Here is a 13,319-nt window from a genome sequence, read left to right on the forward strand (position 1 = left end):
CTAGAAGATTCATAAGGTTATATTGTCACTAATTTTCTGCTTTTTGATTTTTAGTAAAGGCTGTGACACACTATGATATTTCATGGCATCTTGGCATGGTGATATGTCACAACTCAGATTTATGGTAATGCAATCCTTTCATATTTTATTAGACACGGTCAACACCTTTCTTTCTAATAATGAATTTAATTTGAAGTTTTCTAGTTGACAAATTTCTATTAGTTGTTTCCTCTTGGATTTTATGTTTGCTATTTATTGTTAGTCGATCACGGTTCATTGCTGATTTTAGATGACTGTGTTGTAACCTGTGGCACTTAATGTTTTAATTTTTCTTCATTTAAAGCATACATTCAGATTTCATGTGCATATGTAAAGTGCTGAAAATAACACTTGAAAACCAAAGTGGACTGGGTATCCAAAAATCATTAACCACTGTTAATAATTTTGAGTGAAGACTTTTGAAATATATTATGTTCTGTTTTTCGATTATTCTACTTATATATGCCATTTCATTACCTCTTTACAATTGGGAGAAACAGAGAATAATGTTTCAGATGAAAATGCTTTAAAAACGGTCACATCTGATGTGAGGTTTTATGGATGAGATGAAGATGTAATGAATGGACATAGGTATTGGTAATGACATTGTGACCAGTGTAGCTTATTTAAGCCTTTATTCTAGCCAGTATTTAAATAATGTGCCCAATATTGAGAATGCACTTAAGCATTTCCCTTCTGGGTGTTTGAATCTTTGCTTGCTTTTACAAAAATTAATGATCTGTTCTGCCTTTAGATGCTGAAGAGGAAATTGCATTAGGGCCTGCTTGTACAGCTCTGTCTTGACAGCATTTGAGCTAGGTCATAAAGAAGCTACAGTTAAATAGTAATTTGTGAGGAAAGATCTAATGGTAAACATGGAAACAGTCCTAAAGCAGTTTAAAAATACTCATATGTTTTCTGCATGCATTGTCCTCGGCTTAATAGTATTATAATCTGTTGTAAAAAGTCCATTTTTCTTGTGCTTTGGGCAGAAAAGGGAATTAGGATCAGGAGGAAGTACATGGAATAATTGCATGAAGTTGTTCAGATTCACAGTCAATTTAAATGGGTGATATGCAGTACTTTATGCAGTGTCTACTCAGCAGAAGAGGTAGTGGGAAAAGACAAAGGAGATCATCGCACTTCTGTGCAGACTTGGTGGGTGCATGACTTCAGTGCCATTCTGGTGTCCACATCTCAGGCAGAACAGAGCTAAGAAGAGGTGTGAGGAAAGACAACTGGAAGGGTGTTGGGGTTGTAACTGCTGCTGTATGAGGAGGCACTAGGAAGGCTGGTTTGGCACATCTGTTTTAAACAGCATGAAGCTGAGAAAGGATAGGACTGAGATATACAGACTCTCAGAGGTGGTAAATACAGCAAATGTAAACAGTGCTAGGAATAGCTTTTAAAACTATTACTTGAAGCAGTTAAAGGAAGCACTTCCTTACCCAGGGGTTAGTGAATATCTGGAATTTGTTGCCAAAGGAGGACATGGGGCAGGCGGTATCAGCCAGACCAGAGAGGCAATTATGCACATTCATAAGCAACAGGTTCATAATCAATAACAGGAGAGGGTGTGCCCTCCTCCATCCCAGTGACAACAGCTGTGGATGCTGTCGAGGTGTGAGGAAAACCAACAGCCAAGAGTGCCCAGGCATCCCCTGACTAGTGTCCCTTGCATCACAGACAGAAAGAGCACTGGCCTAGGAAGATGACCTTGTCCAGTGCAGTGTTACATGTCTTACACAATTTTTTTTTTTTTTTTTTTTTTTAATTGGATTTAGGTCTAGCAAGGATGGATACCTGTAATAATCTGCCCATGGTAAAACAGATCTGTGCCTGGGATAAATTATGTTGTTACTTAGATAGCTTTTCCATCATAGAGTGATGGCCTCGACTTGTTTATGTCACCTCTAACCTCTTTTTCCTTTGGGTCAGTGAAATGTTCAGCTGTAGCGACTACTTTACCAGTTGACGGTGGGAAAACTGTAAGACAGTGGTTTTGTTATGGACACCTATTTTGAGGATGCTCTAACATTCATTTGCCTTATATGACTAAGAATTATTCTTTCTCCTTGGTCAGAAGTACACAGTTACAAATGGAAGGTTGAATACATCTTGATTCTCAACAAAACAGGAAGAAGTTTGCAAAGGATATTTTTTTCTTCTCAGCAGGTGCAGCCTCCTGCTCCTTGGAAATTGCCTTTATGTGAATGAGGGGCTAATCTGACCTCTTCCAATCCTTCAGAGACATCTTCTACCCCTTTGTCAGGACAGCCAACGTATGCTCCATGGACCACTGCCTGCCTTAATTCACAGATTTCTGTGGTTCTGCATGTTTACAGAGCATATGAAAGAATATTAAATGAGATAAAATTAAGATAAAGAGAGAAGAATGTAAAACAGATGAGAGACTTTATGTCTAACAAGTACAAAGAAGAATATCAAGTTCTACATACTTTGTACCAGCACTAAGTCAAATGAAAATAGGGTAAGTGGTGATGACAGGTTTGGATTTTGGGTAGCTGGTGAAATTGCTCTTGTCCTAATTCAAGATTTATTAATGCCAGGACAACGATATCACTGAAGTTCCTTGTGGACTTACACCTACATATCCTTAGCCTCTGCATAATATATTTGCATTTTTTAAATGTATATTGTGTAGATTTTAAGTTCAAGCTTTAAAAATCTAAATTATGGATATACCCTTTGAGAAGAAAAAGGAATGGCAAGGTTTACACACAGTGAGAAAGCAAACAACTGAAGATCTCCCTCTTCTTCTCTGCACCCTTGTGTCCCTGTGGTCCCAAACACCTAAGTTCGAGGCATTATACTTTGTCTCAACTGTCCTCAAAGGCACTGTTATTACCTCAGGCAGAGCAAGTTGGTTCAGATCTCCTTTAAATCACTGGACAACCTGCTGTTAATTTTTGTCTGCCTGAACTGGTCCAGACTTTCCAGGACCTCTGACAGACGAGGTCTCTACCTAGGTCAGAGCCTCAAAACACTGATTTTATACTGAGGTTGCATTTCAAAAAGTACCTCTGAAACACCATAATCTGTCAAAAATAGCAGCAGATTTTATTTTTTTTTCTTTTCTACTATATTATCATTCCCAGATTTCTCTTTCTGCTTGAATCTCAAGCTTTATGATATGTTCTCCTAAGGATTTAGCAGCTACTACCTCCCTTAAAAGATGCATATGAAATAAATAGCTTTCATCTGGCAGGGGATTGGAGTTAGTGCAACCTGGGATAAGAGGCAGCCTGTCCTGCAGAGACTCCTACTGCCCTGATGCACTCTTCTTGCTCTTTTTCACAGCAGTGAAAGATGTGGTTGCTACCCACTTTGCTTTCAGGCTGTACAAGTAGCTGTCCCTGCTCCTGTCTCACGTGTTACAGCACTGATACACAGCGCTGTATTTGGTTTCGAATTATGTTAAACAGAGATTCTTGCATGCCAAAGTAAAAGCATAAAGGAGGGCAGGGAAAGCAAAGTGTAAAACACAGACATAAGGTAAGACATTCTGATACCAACAGTTCAAATCATTATGCAAATAATGCTGAAAATAATTATCTTTCAGGAGACTTCTGCCATCCACTGCTGGGTTTCTCCCTCCATTTTGCTTTCACATGACTTATGCAAGAGTCTGCTCTGCTTCATTTTTCCCCAGATCTTGAAAGTAGAGTTTAGGGAGAGTGGACTGTATTTTGCATGTTTTTATTCTTTCTGTATGGTGTTTGTTCAGACCATGACAAGAAACAGCAGGCGTCAGTGTAGAACTCCAAACTTACCTTGGTTGATAAACACTGGAATATACACCATTATGGCCAATAAAGTTTCATCTCTGGCTTCTGCAATTGCACAGAAATGACTGGGATGCCTTACTGATGAGAGCTCTTTTTGTAGGTCCTTCGCAAAATCAGACCGATGTTACCGTTCCACTCATGTTCTGTGTTTTCAATGTTTTATTGTATTTTTTGATTTTTAAAAATAAACCAAACCAAACCAACCAAACAACAAACAACCAAACAAAAAAAAACCGAAAACCAGATGCACTGGGGAACAACCTGAGCTTCTCCAAATGTTTTCCTGGTTAGTCTTTCCCCTGTGTTAGGCATAATGGCACTGACACTAGTCTGAAGACTACTAGACTTCTGCAGCTTCTCTTAGATGTCTACTGCTGAGCTGATCAGATCTTAAAAGGTTATTTCTCTAAAGGTGCATGCATATTTGCCCATCATAGGTGGTGAGATTTCACTCCTCTCTTTATGTTCATGTAGTTTATGAGTGCTCACAAGCTTTCTTCTTTTACCCTTGCAATGCTGTTATAGGAAGAGGTGGGAATCAAAACGAAGGAGATACTGCATTTACACCGAGGCTCCAAATTGTAGCCCTGTCTGACCCACCTTGAAACTAGCACAGCCTTCTTCAATTTGGAGTCCAGTGCAAAAGCCACATGGCACCTGGGTCCTCAGTCAGTTGAATCACTTGTTGTGAGCTCTGTGTCAGGTCAGCTAAAGGGCTACAGAGCCCAGTCTAAAGCTGGCCTGGTATTGAGCTGCAGTTGGTCTTTGAGTTATGTCCCAAGTGTCTTACCCAAGGTCACACAAGTGATCATCCATGACAGATGTTGTAGCTGAAGTCGGGTGCCTCGGGTCCTGGTCCTGGGCCCTAACCACTGGACCATTATGATCTCTCTTAAGGCCCACCTTTGAAAAGCAAATTGTGTCTATCCAGGTATTTCGTGCTGATATTCTGTCTCAGAGGAAGTATATCCATTTTGGCAGATCTGTCTTTCCTTGTAGATGAGTCTCTTTAGTCTTTTTTCAGCATTTTCCTTTCTGTCAATATTTATGAAAACAAGTGGTCTAGAAGAAATTAAATTTTAAATAATAAGTACAGCTTGTTAAATGACAGTCACAACATCTGCAACATCCAAGTCTAGAGGAACAGTTGAAACACAGTACATCATGAAGTTTCTTAAAATAAACATTGCTCAAATTATGTTCTTAGGGACATGGTTTAGAGGTGGACTTGACAGTGCTAGGTTAACAGTTGTACCTGATGATCTTAAAGGTCTTTTCCAACCAAAACTATTCTATGACTATTTTCTACAATGTGTAAGCAAACACTTAAGATATCTCTCTCTTCTACCTCAAGTTACCTGTTGGGACATACCTGTATGATAGATTGCTTCAAGGACTCTCATTATTAATTCATTAATTCACAACAGGTTGTTGTTGTCATAAATCTATTAAATTAATTTCTGATACAATAGCTCTTACCCTCTTTTCCTGCTTCCTTAGTTTTATGTTGTTGATAGTTATGTGAAGTGTATTTAAGTAATAAGCAAGGCACTTGATTAAAGACAATGAGAAAAGTGGTTGAGATGTTATGGGCTAGTCTTTTAAAAAGTGTACACAATTCAAAATTTGCATATTCATGCCTCTTGCCAGATTTGTGTGCACAGATCAATGGCATCTAGAAGCTTAATCTAATTGTTATGTTAACAAATACTAATTTCCATTTACACTGTGAATACAAAAAGACTTAGCTGCAAAAAAATGCACCTCCGACTTATAGCCTGAGGTTCGATGTTTGGTCTCTTGTGCAAATCACAAATATTAGAAAATGTATCCCTACTGGATGCAGCTATTACATTTTTAATGTGATACAGATACTGGTGGACTGTGTTAAGACAGAGTTGGAAGACAGCTAGAGGCAATAAGAATAACAAAACTATTGCAGCTGGGTACAAAGGTTCATTGTAAAAAGAAAAAAAAAAGATAAATAGTAAAGGAAAAGAGGAGAACTGTATCACACTGGGGAAAGCATATCTAGCACACTTATTTTACTGTATTAGAAATAGGAGTCTTCAGAAAGTGAAACTGATTCAGTCTTTTGGTTATTTCAAAGAGAGTTAAGCACATGTCAAATGCTTTGTAGAATTGGGACCTTATATGAAGGACAGTTCACATTGCATCATTTTGTAAAAGGTATAGTTGTGAATTGCTTTTGAGAGAGATCTGAATTATTTGTGTGTCTTGAATATAAATGGTATCCTAGAAAGAGGCTCGTGTTTCCCACTGAATGACCAGACATGTTCAACGGAGTACAAATTTAACATCCATGTCAATAAAATTATAAGGTGATAGTGATGTGACTCAAACATTGTTTCATGTGAGGTATGTAGCCCAAGAAACTTAAGTGTCTGCAAGATAATGCCTGTTTGTTTGTTTGCTTTTTTTTTTTTTTTTTAAATAAGCTTCCATGTAAAATTAAGATTGGAAAAAAAAATCCAAATGATAGAATTGCTGAAGTGAAATCAAGAAAATTGCCTAACATATCATACTAAAAGAGAAAAATGCCTTTACTGTGTCAGTTGCTCTAAATTTTCTAGTAATCATCATGCAATTGTACTTTAATTGCTATATAATTATGTTCCCATATACGGTTTCAATCCAAATTTCTTTTTTATGTTTGACACATTAGTATTTTTAATCAAATGTTAAAACAGTGATTCAAAGTGAAATCTATAAGAAATTACTACAAGATGATTAAATTATAATTATAGGTATATTATTTGACATAATCAAATTATGGTTTATATGCTCTCAGAAAGAGACGTGTATTTGGTAGAAGCTTTATATGCATTTACTATATCTGTGATTTTCTTTTTAAGAAAGGTGACAGAACAGATGTTTCTCCCAGAGGAAAGTGGAAGAATAAATCTTATAAACAGAGCAGACAAGTTCCACTAAAAATCTGATTTTAGAAAGAAGAAAATATTTCTTGTCCTATATGCCATTATACCTGACTTCTAATGCTGTTACTCTGGTCAGCATACTTCCTCTGGAATTAATTTTAAGCTCTTGAGGTTTCATCTAATTTCATTAAATTGGGTTCTTATCTGAGTTTAATAAGACAGAAAGATATTTCATTGCTTTTCACATTTTAAATTGTGTGGGGAAAAACCATGGAAGACAAAGATGATGAAACAGTTGGTCTTTACAACAAAAATATTTCAATCTGGTTTTGAAGCGCGACAGTTGGCTGGATGCAGGTAAGACTAAGTGAGATGGGGGTGTTTGTCTCCTTCTGTACTGGGCAAATTATCAGTTTTCATACCATCTGAAACTCCTTGTGGGATTCCTTATGACCTTTCCCATGAGGGTTGTAATTTATGGGATTGTTGGTGTTGTAAACAGCTTAGCAGGTTGCCTTAACTTCTGGGCTTGGCTGTTTTGCTGGCACACAATCTGAAAAGCTTTGATCCTCTCAGCAAGTCTGAGGAGGACTGAAACCACCTAAAACGTACAACATTTTCTGGCCACAAACCCTCAGTGCATTGTCCAGCATGCTCAGATGGTTGAAGGTCAATATTTAGGAGGTAACAGCCGAGGAGAGAGTTACAGATAAACCTGTATCCTGTGGTACTCGACACAAGCTGATGGGCTGACCTTGGATCTGTAAGGAAGGAAGGAAGGAAGAAGGCAGCACAGGATCCATAGGAATGAAGGCCATTTCTCCTTTACCTACTATAATACAGAATTGGACTGAGAGGTTTTGGCATCTTCTGATTGGAGTGACACATAACAGCCCCAGATTCCAGGAAATTATACCTAGAAATTTTAAAGATCTGCTTACACATGAAGATTGTTGCCTGCCTTATGAAGAGCATTTTGTGCCAAACTCTTGGGTGGCTGCTAATGCATGTCTGTCTTGTGGATTACCTAGATAAAATTCTGTAGGCAACACATATATTAACTGTATGTGAAAAGGCAAATATTGCTGATCCTTATGGAAACAAATCAGCAATATTAATATATATATATATATATTTATATATATAAAAAATGCTGTTTACTACTTGTGTTCCAGTTAAAAAAAACAACAAACAAAAAGAAGCCATCCTACACGTGGTCATACATTTTTGCTTTTTGTGTTTTGTTTTGGCATTCTTTTATCATTAATGCTTCACAAATGGCTATGGTGCTGCGTGAGTTTATAATAGGTTATTTTTTAAAATAATCAATGCTGCAAGAGCTGTATGTTCACTCATAACTTTGTCCTTCAAGATTAGCATTGAATTAGTAATCCCAGGGAGGAGTTAACAAGTTTAATAAAGTGCTTTGGCAGTAAATAATCTATTTAGAGGATGATTATAATCTAAAAGTGTTGTGCCAGTTATTTTGAAAGTGCATGTTAGCAGGAATAAAAACATTGGATGTGAAAGCAGAAACAGAAGTGACAGAACTCTTAAGGAAATTACTTGTGTTTTTTAAAAAAACCACAAAATTGGTTGTGCTCATCATTTTAAGTACTCTAAAGAACAGAAGCAGAAATGGGCTACTAAGTGAGATAATACAGGTTCCAGTGAGTTCTAGGTGTAAAATATGAGCTCTCTACAATACTCAATGGAAAATTGCTTACAATGTTAGAAGCTTGCACTTACAGGAAAACACAAGCAAATCCAGTGAGAAGAATGAGAGAGGTGAGAAAGCTATGAAGGACTACATGTGTGCAATAAAAAAAACTTTGGGTCACCTGTTATGATGTAGATGAGAGAAAGCCCCTTATTTAGGATGAGGTTGTCATTCAGGGTGTGAAACCCCTGCTTGCACCAGTGAGAAGTGGGTGAGAAAAGTCCTTTGGCATTAGAGACGCAGTTCAGAGGAGATGCCCTGAAGGTGATGGGGGGAGAGTGGCATGCTCTGAATCTTGCCCTGTGCTGTTCATAATTGTAACTTTGTATGTACATTATCCTTTGTATTCTGATATCCTTTTTATTCTCCACAGGTATTCCATTGTGCCAGTGCCTCTATTGTGCCTATGAACTTCACAGGAGAGTCAAGACAGGAGACTGGATGCCTTCTGAATGTTTAGTTGAAAATCATTTCAGGTTGGCTTATGGAGTGTGTTGTCATGTAGCCTGAAAACTGGAATATCCAGTAATAGATCCATTGGAAAGATATATAATTGGGTAAATTTCAGGTCTCACTAAGTATCTTTGTTATTGATCTGGAGGAGAAATAAAATGGAAATTCCTGAAGGCAGGTAAATCAGGAAAAGTAGTGAATATTGGTGAGGGTGGACAAGTTTAATTTACACAGGCACTTAGAAGCTGAAGGAAAGGGCACAAAATATTGAAAAAAAAAATTCAGAGAAGTGAACTTAATATATCTGGAAAATAATTTAGCTATTCACTGGGAAGGAAAAATCAGTAAGACATCGAGGAATGAAACTGAACAGTAATTTTCATTTTTTTAAATTCAGATGAAAATCTGGAAGTAGTCCACTGAATCCTAAGAGCAGCAAATTATACCTTCCTGACACATGAATGTGATTTCTATTGATACATCTGGATGCAAGTCCCTTTAATATCTGAGAACAGGGATTGTTGTCACAGGTGGACTGAAATAAGGGGATGTCTTTGCACCAGTCTGCAATCTTACCTGAACCTCTCTTCAGCCAAGGTCTTAATTATGTGTTTAGCTTTAAGCTGGCTGAAGTCCATTACTTTGAATTTAGCTTTCTGGATGAGAGTTTTTGTGTGTGCTGTTCACTGTAGAGGAAAAGGATGGTATTATTACCCTGATCTGCTCTCTGAGCAAAGTAGTTCTCCTACTCACATTCCTCGTGGAAAAAAATAAATTCCCTCCCTGAACTAGATTAATCTCAAGGAAAGTGCATAGATTATTTTTGCCATCAGACTTCATCTCTGACCTTGGGCAAGTCACTTAAACCATCTGCACCTCCATTCTCAGCATATGCTTTTAAGCTTACACCTCTTCCATTTTATGTGATATTAATTTTGGCTGGAAACTAAACTGCCTCCTGTTACGTGCTTGCACCATATAAGTGCTGTAGACTATGGACATTGCTGTCATATAAAGAAGAATAACAGAAGGATGGAAGAGACATAAACCCAGAGGTGAGAAAGAAAAACAATGCATTGGATGCATGCTGGGCTATCAAACAGAAGAGCTTTCATTATTTGGCCTGGAAAGTGAGGCATTCAGCAGTGTCAATTTCTGATGTGTATTTTTGTTTGCTGAGGTGCATGTCACACAGGGACAATAGATCATAGCTCTGGACTCCACCTCTCTGAAACACCAGGAGGCAGTTTGTGTAGATCATACAGCCTAGAGGGTGACTGGCAGTGTGTCATAGAATCATACAATGTCCTGATTTGGAAAGGACCTACAAGGGTCGAGTCCAGCTCATGTTTCAGATTAGGACAACCCCAAAATTCACACCATGTGTCTGAGGGTGTTGTCCAATTGCTTCTTGAATACTGTTCAGGCTTGTGGCCATGACTGTTTCCCTGGGGAGACTGTTCCAGTGCTCCATCACCTTCTGAGCGAAGAACCTTTTCCTAATGTCCAAACTAAGCCTCCCCCCCACATCTTCATGCCATTCCTTCAGGTGCTGCTGGTTACCAGATAGTATCCTGATTATGATGCATTTACATTGATTTTATTTTCCCATAAACCTTTTTTCATATATAATTCAGTGGATACTTTCCATTTTGAGGCTGCTTAATATAATATTTTTATTTTTGTCTAGACTGAAGCAAACACAGTTAAATGTTCACTGAAAACCTCAGGCTGACAGAAACAAAGTAACTGCTTGTGTTCTCGGTCATTGTCTTCAATGTCTGCCAGAATGCCTTTTCACCAGCTTCTCTCATTTTTCTTTCCTCATCTTGGTGACAGACTGCAACACACACACCGTCACTCGTTACAACCTCATAAATCTATGGGTAGCAGTGGTTTAGGGAATGGATGATATGTCACATAAAGAGAGACGATAGACTTGACTTCGCCAACTCCAGCTGCTCCCTGGATGTGGAGCAAGGAAGGAGGATTATACTCATGTGCCAGCATCTCGGTAGAAAGGTGTTCAGACAGTCCTTGGCAGGCTCCTGTGTTTCATCAGGTGTAAGTAAAGTCCTGTGGTCTTTAGCTGTGTAAAGAAAGCCACTGCCTTATTTGGAATGGATGATGTTATTGATGTCAGTGTGTGACAGTGGCCTTTGGAAGAGTCTTAGTGTCCTGACTTCATAATTTCTTGCTGATTCAACAGGAATATTAGCCTGGGGATTATCAGACCATATGACTGCTATTTTCCTTTATTTCTTTAGAAACATAACATGTCTAGAGTACTTCCTTGTTTGTTCTTTAGTAGTCATGAATCAATATAAGCCATTGTTGCCACATATGCACAACACTTCTTTTTGTATGGCTTCTGTAGGTCTAAGTTTTTGAAGTACTAGTCCTGTGGCGAAGCGGTCAAATAGAGATAGGTGTGGTCACTGCGATATGAAGAATAAGAGTGCCTGCTGTCCTTCCTTTTACAGAGTTGGATGTTTTCTATTAAGACTGGGATTTAACTATTGGGGAAGAAGCTGTCAGCAACAAGGGTGGAGATGAGCCTCAGAAACCCTAGGCAGGAGTATTTAAAAGGAAATAAAAGTTACTTACTCTTTGGATTGCCTGAGTTGAAAGATTTTCCCCATACCTTATTGCCATGCTATCTTTGTTTTGATATCTGTATTCTTTTCAACCTGCTGCTTTCTCAGGGCTATTGGGTTTTTTAATAGGCATACCCCTTATTTGTTTATTTCTCCCTTGGTGTTTAGTTCTAATAGTAACGTGTGTTAACTTCCATTTTCATTATGTTGCATTTTGACTAGGACATAAATAAGCAAACAAGTCTGAAAAAACCTGTGACCTGGCATGTTATTGTACCCAGTGCCTTGTTTTTGTTTGATTCAACTGGAAACTGTAGTTCTGTTTGGTGGTTGTTGTTGTTTTTTGTTGTTGTTCTTTTTTTTAATCTTTCCTCAGTCTAGAGTCTCTCAGCAGTTGAAGTCATCCCTCTTTTTACTTATTCTTTCTTGGACACATGCTCCCATGCCCACCTGGCCTGCTCAAAGTGAGTTCAGCTCAGTGCAGTTTTCCCTTTCATGCTCAATGTCTCGTTTGCCTGTTGCCGCCAGGCATGCATCATACATTCTCTTGATGAAATTGCTCTTTGAGCATGTTCCCCCAAGGAGTCTTTTGACCTTGGCTATTTATAGACTAAAAGTTGAAGTTAATATAATTGCATCTAAAACAACAACAAAACCGTACTGCGTTATCTTTCGTTCATATGTATGAGTATCCCAAGTGACCACATAATTATAATATATTGTCCTTCTATCTTGCCCTTCCTTCTCCTTTACTTTTCTCTTAACTTAGTCTATAAACTCTTTTGTACTGATATGTAAAATCAGCAATTAGTAAAAAAATAAGTCTATATGAACAAGGGTCATAGATTTTAGGCATTTACTAAGTTAGTAAGAATAAGGTTCACAGACATTAGATTTTAGGCACTCATTAGATTTTAGGAGCCTCTTCTATCCTCTTCCACTAGGAGGATGGATCCCCTGGGGTTGGTGGTGTGCCAATAAAGAATGCTTGCTTTGCTTTTAAAGCTGCAGATTTTGGATTTAGAAGGTGTTTTTTTTTTTTTTTTTTTTTTAAATCCAGCTTTACAGACATTCCTGAAGTCCACATGCTGTTCTGTTTGTAGTACTACGGAAAACTGGCTAGGCATGTGAGAACTCCTCTGAGTGCTCCCTAAAGACCCTTCATCATTTCAACCTTGCACATCAGCTTCTCTTTGTGTTATGACATAGAGCCTTGCTGACTAAGCAAGTAGGTATAATGCCCTTCACATGTTTGCTGCTGCAGGACCTTGTGATGGTTTTTAATACTGGAAGGGAAAAAAATTAGCTAGGAGATGGAGGTGAAACCAACAGATAAGATAGCAGAGGTCCTGCTCTCACTTCTGCAACTTTTTTGTTATCTGGATTCTTCTTACCTCAGATGCTGCTGCTCTCATTTGATTGTCTCTATCATATTCCATTTAAGTCTAAAATTGCCCATGGCTGATCATAATCAACCTGTGTCACTGTGGTCATTAGTTATAGAGTTTCACAATCTTGCTCACCCAGAAAGACTGTAAGAGCATTTTGCCCACTTTTTGCCCTCAGTGAAGGCTGGCCTAGTTGCTGGGTGCTAAGGGGCATCCAAGCTGACATCCAACAGAGGAATGTGTAACTTTGTATTTTTAACAGAAGCATTTTGTTTTACCTTCCTGGACTGCTGCAGGGCATCCTTGAAGCTTACAGCTCAAAACTCAAATTCCCTGCTCTCTCAGAGTTAAGAAAGCATGAAAAAGCAAACAAAGGTGTGAAGGTAATGAGGTTTAGCTCAGGATCACGCAGC

Source organism: Patagioenas fasciata, chromosome 3 (genome assembly GCF_037038585.1).
Source record: "Patagioenas fasciata isolate bPatFas1 chromosome 3, bPatFas1.hap1, whole genome shotgun sequence".
Lineage (NCBI taxonomy): Eukaryota > Metazoa > Chordata > Aves > Columbiformes > Columbidae > Patagioenas > Patagioenas fasciata.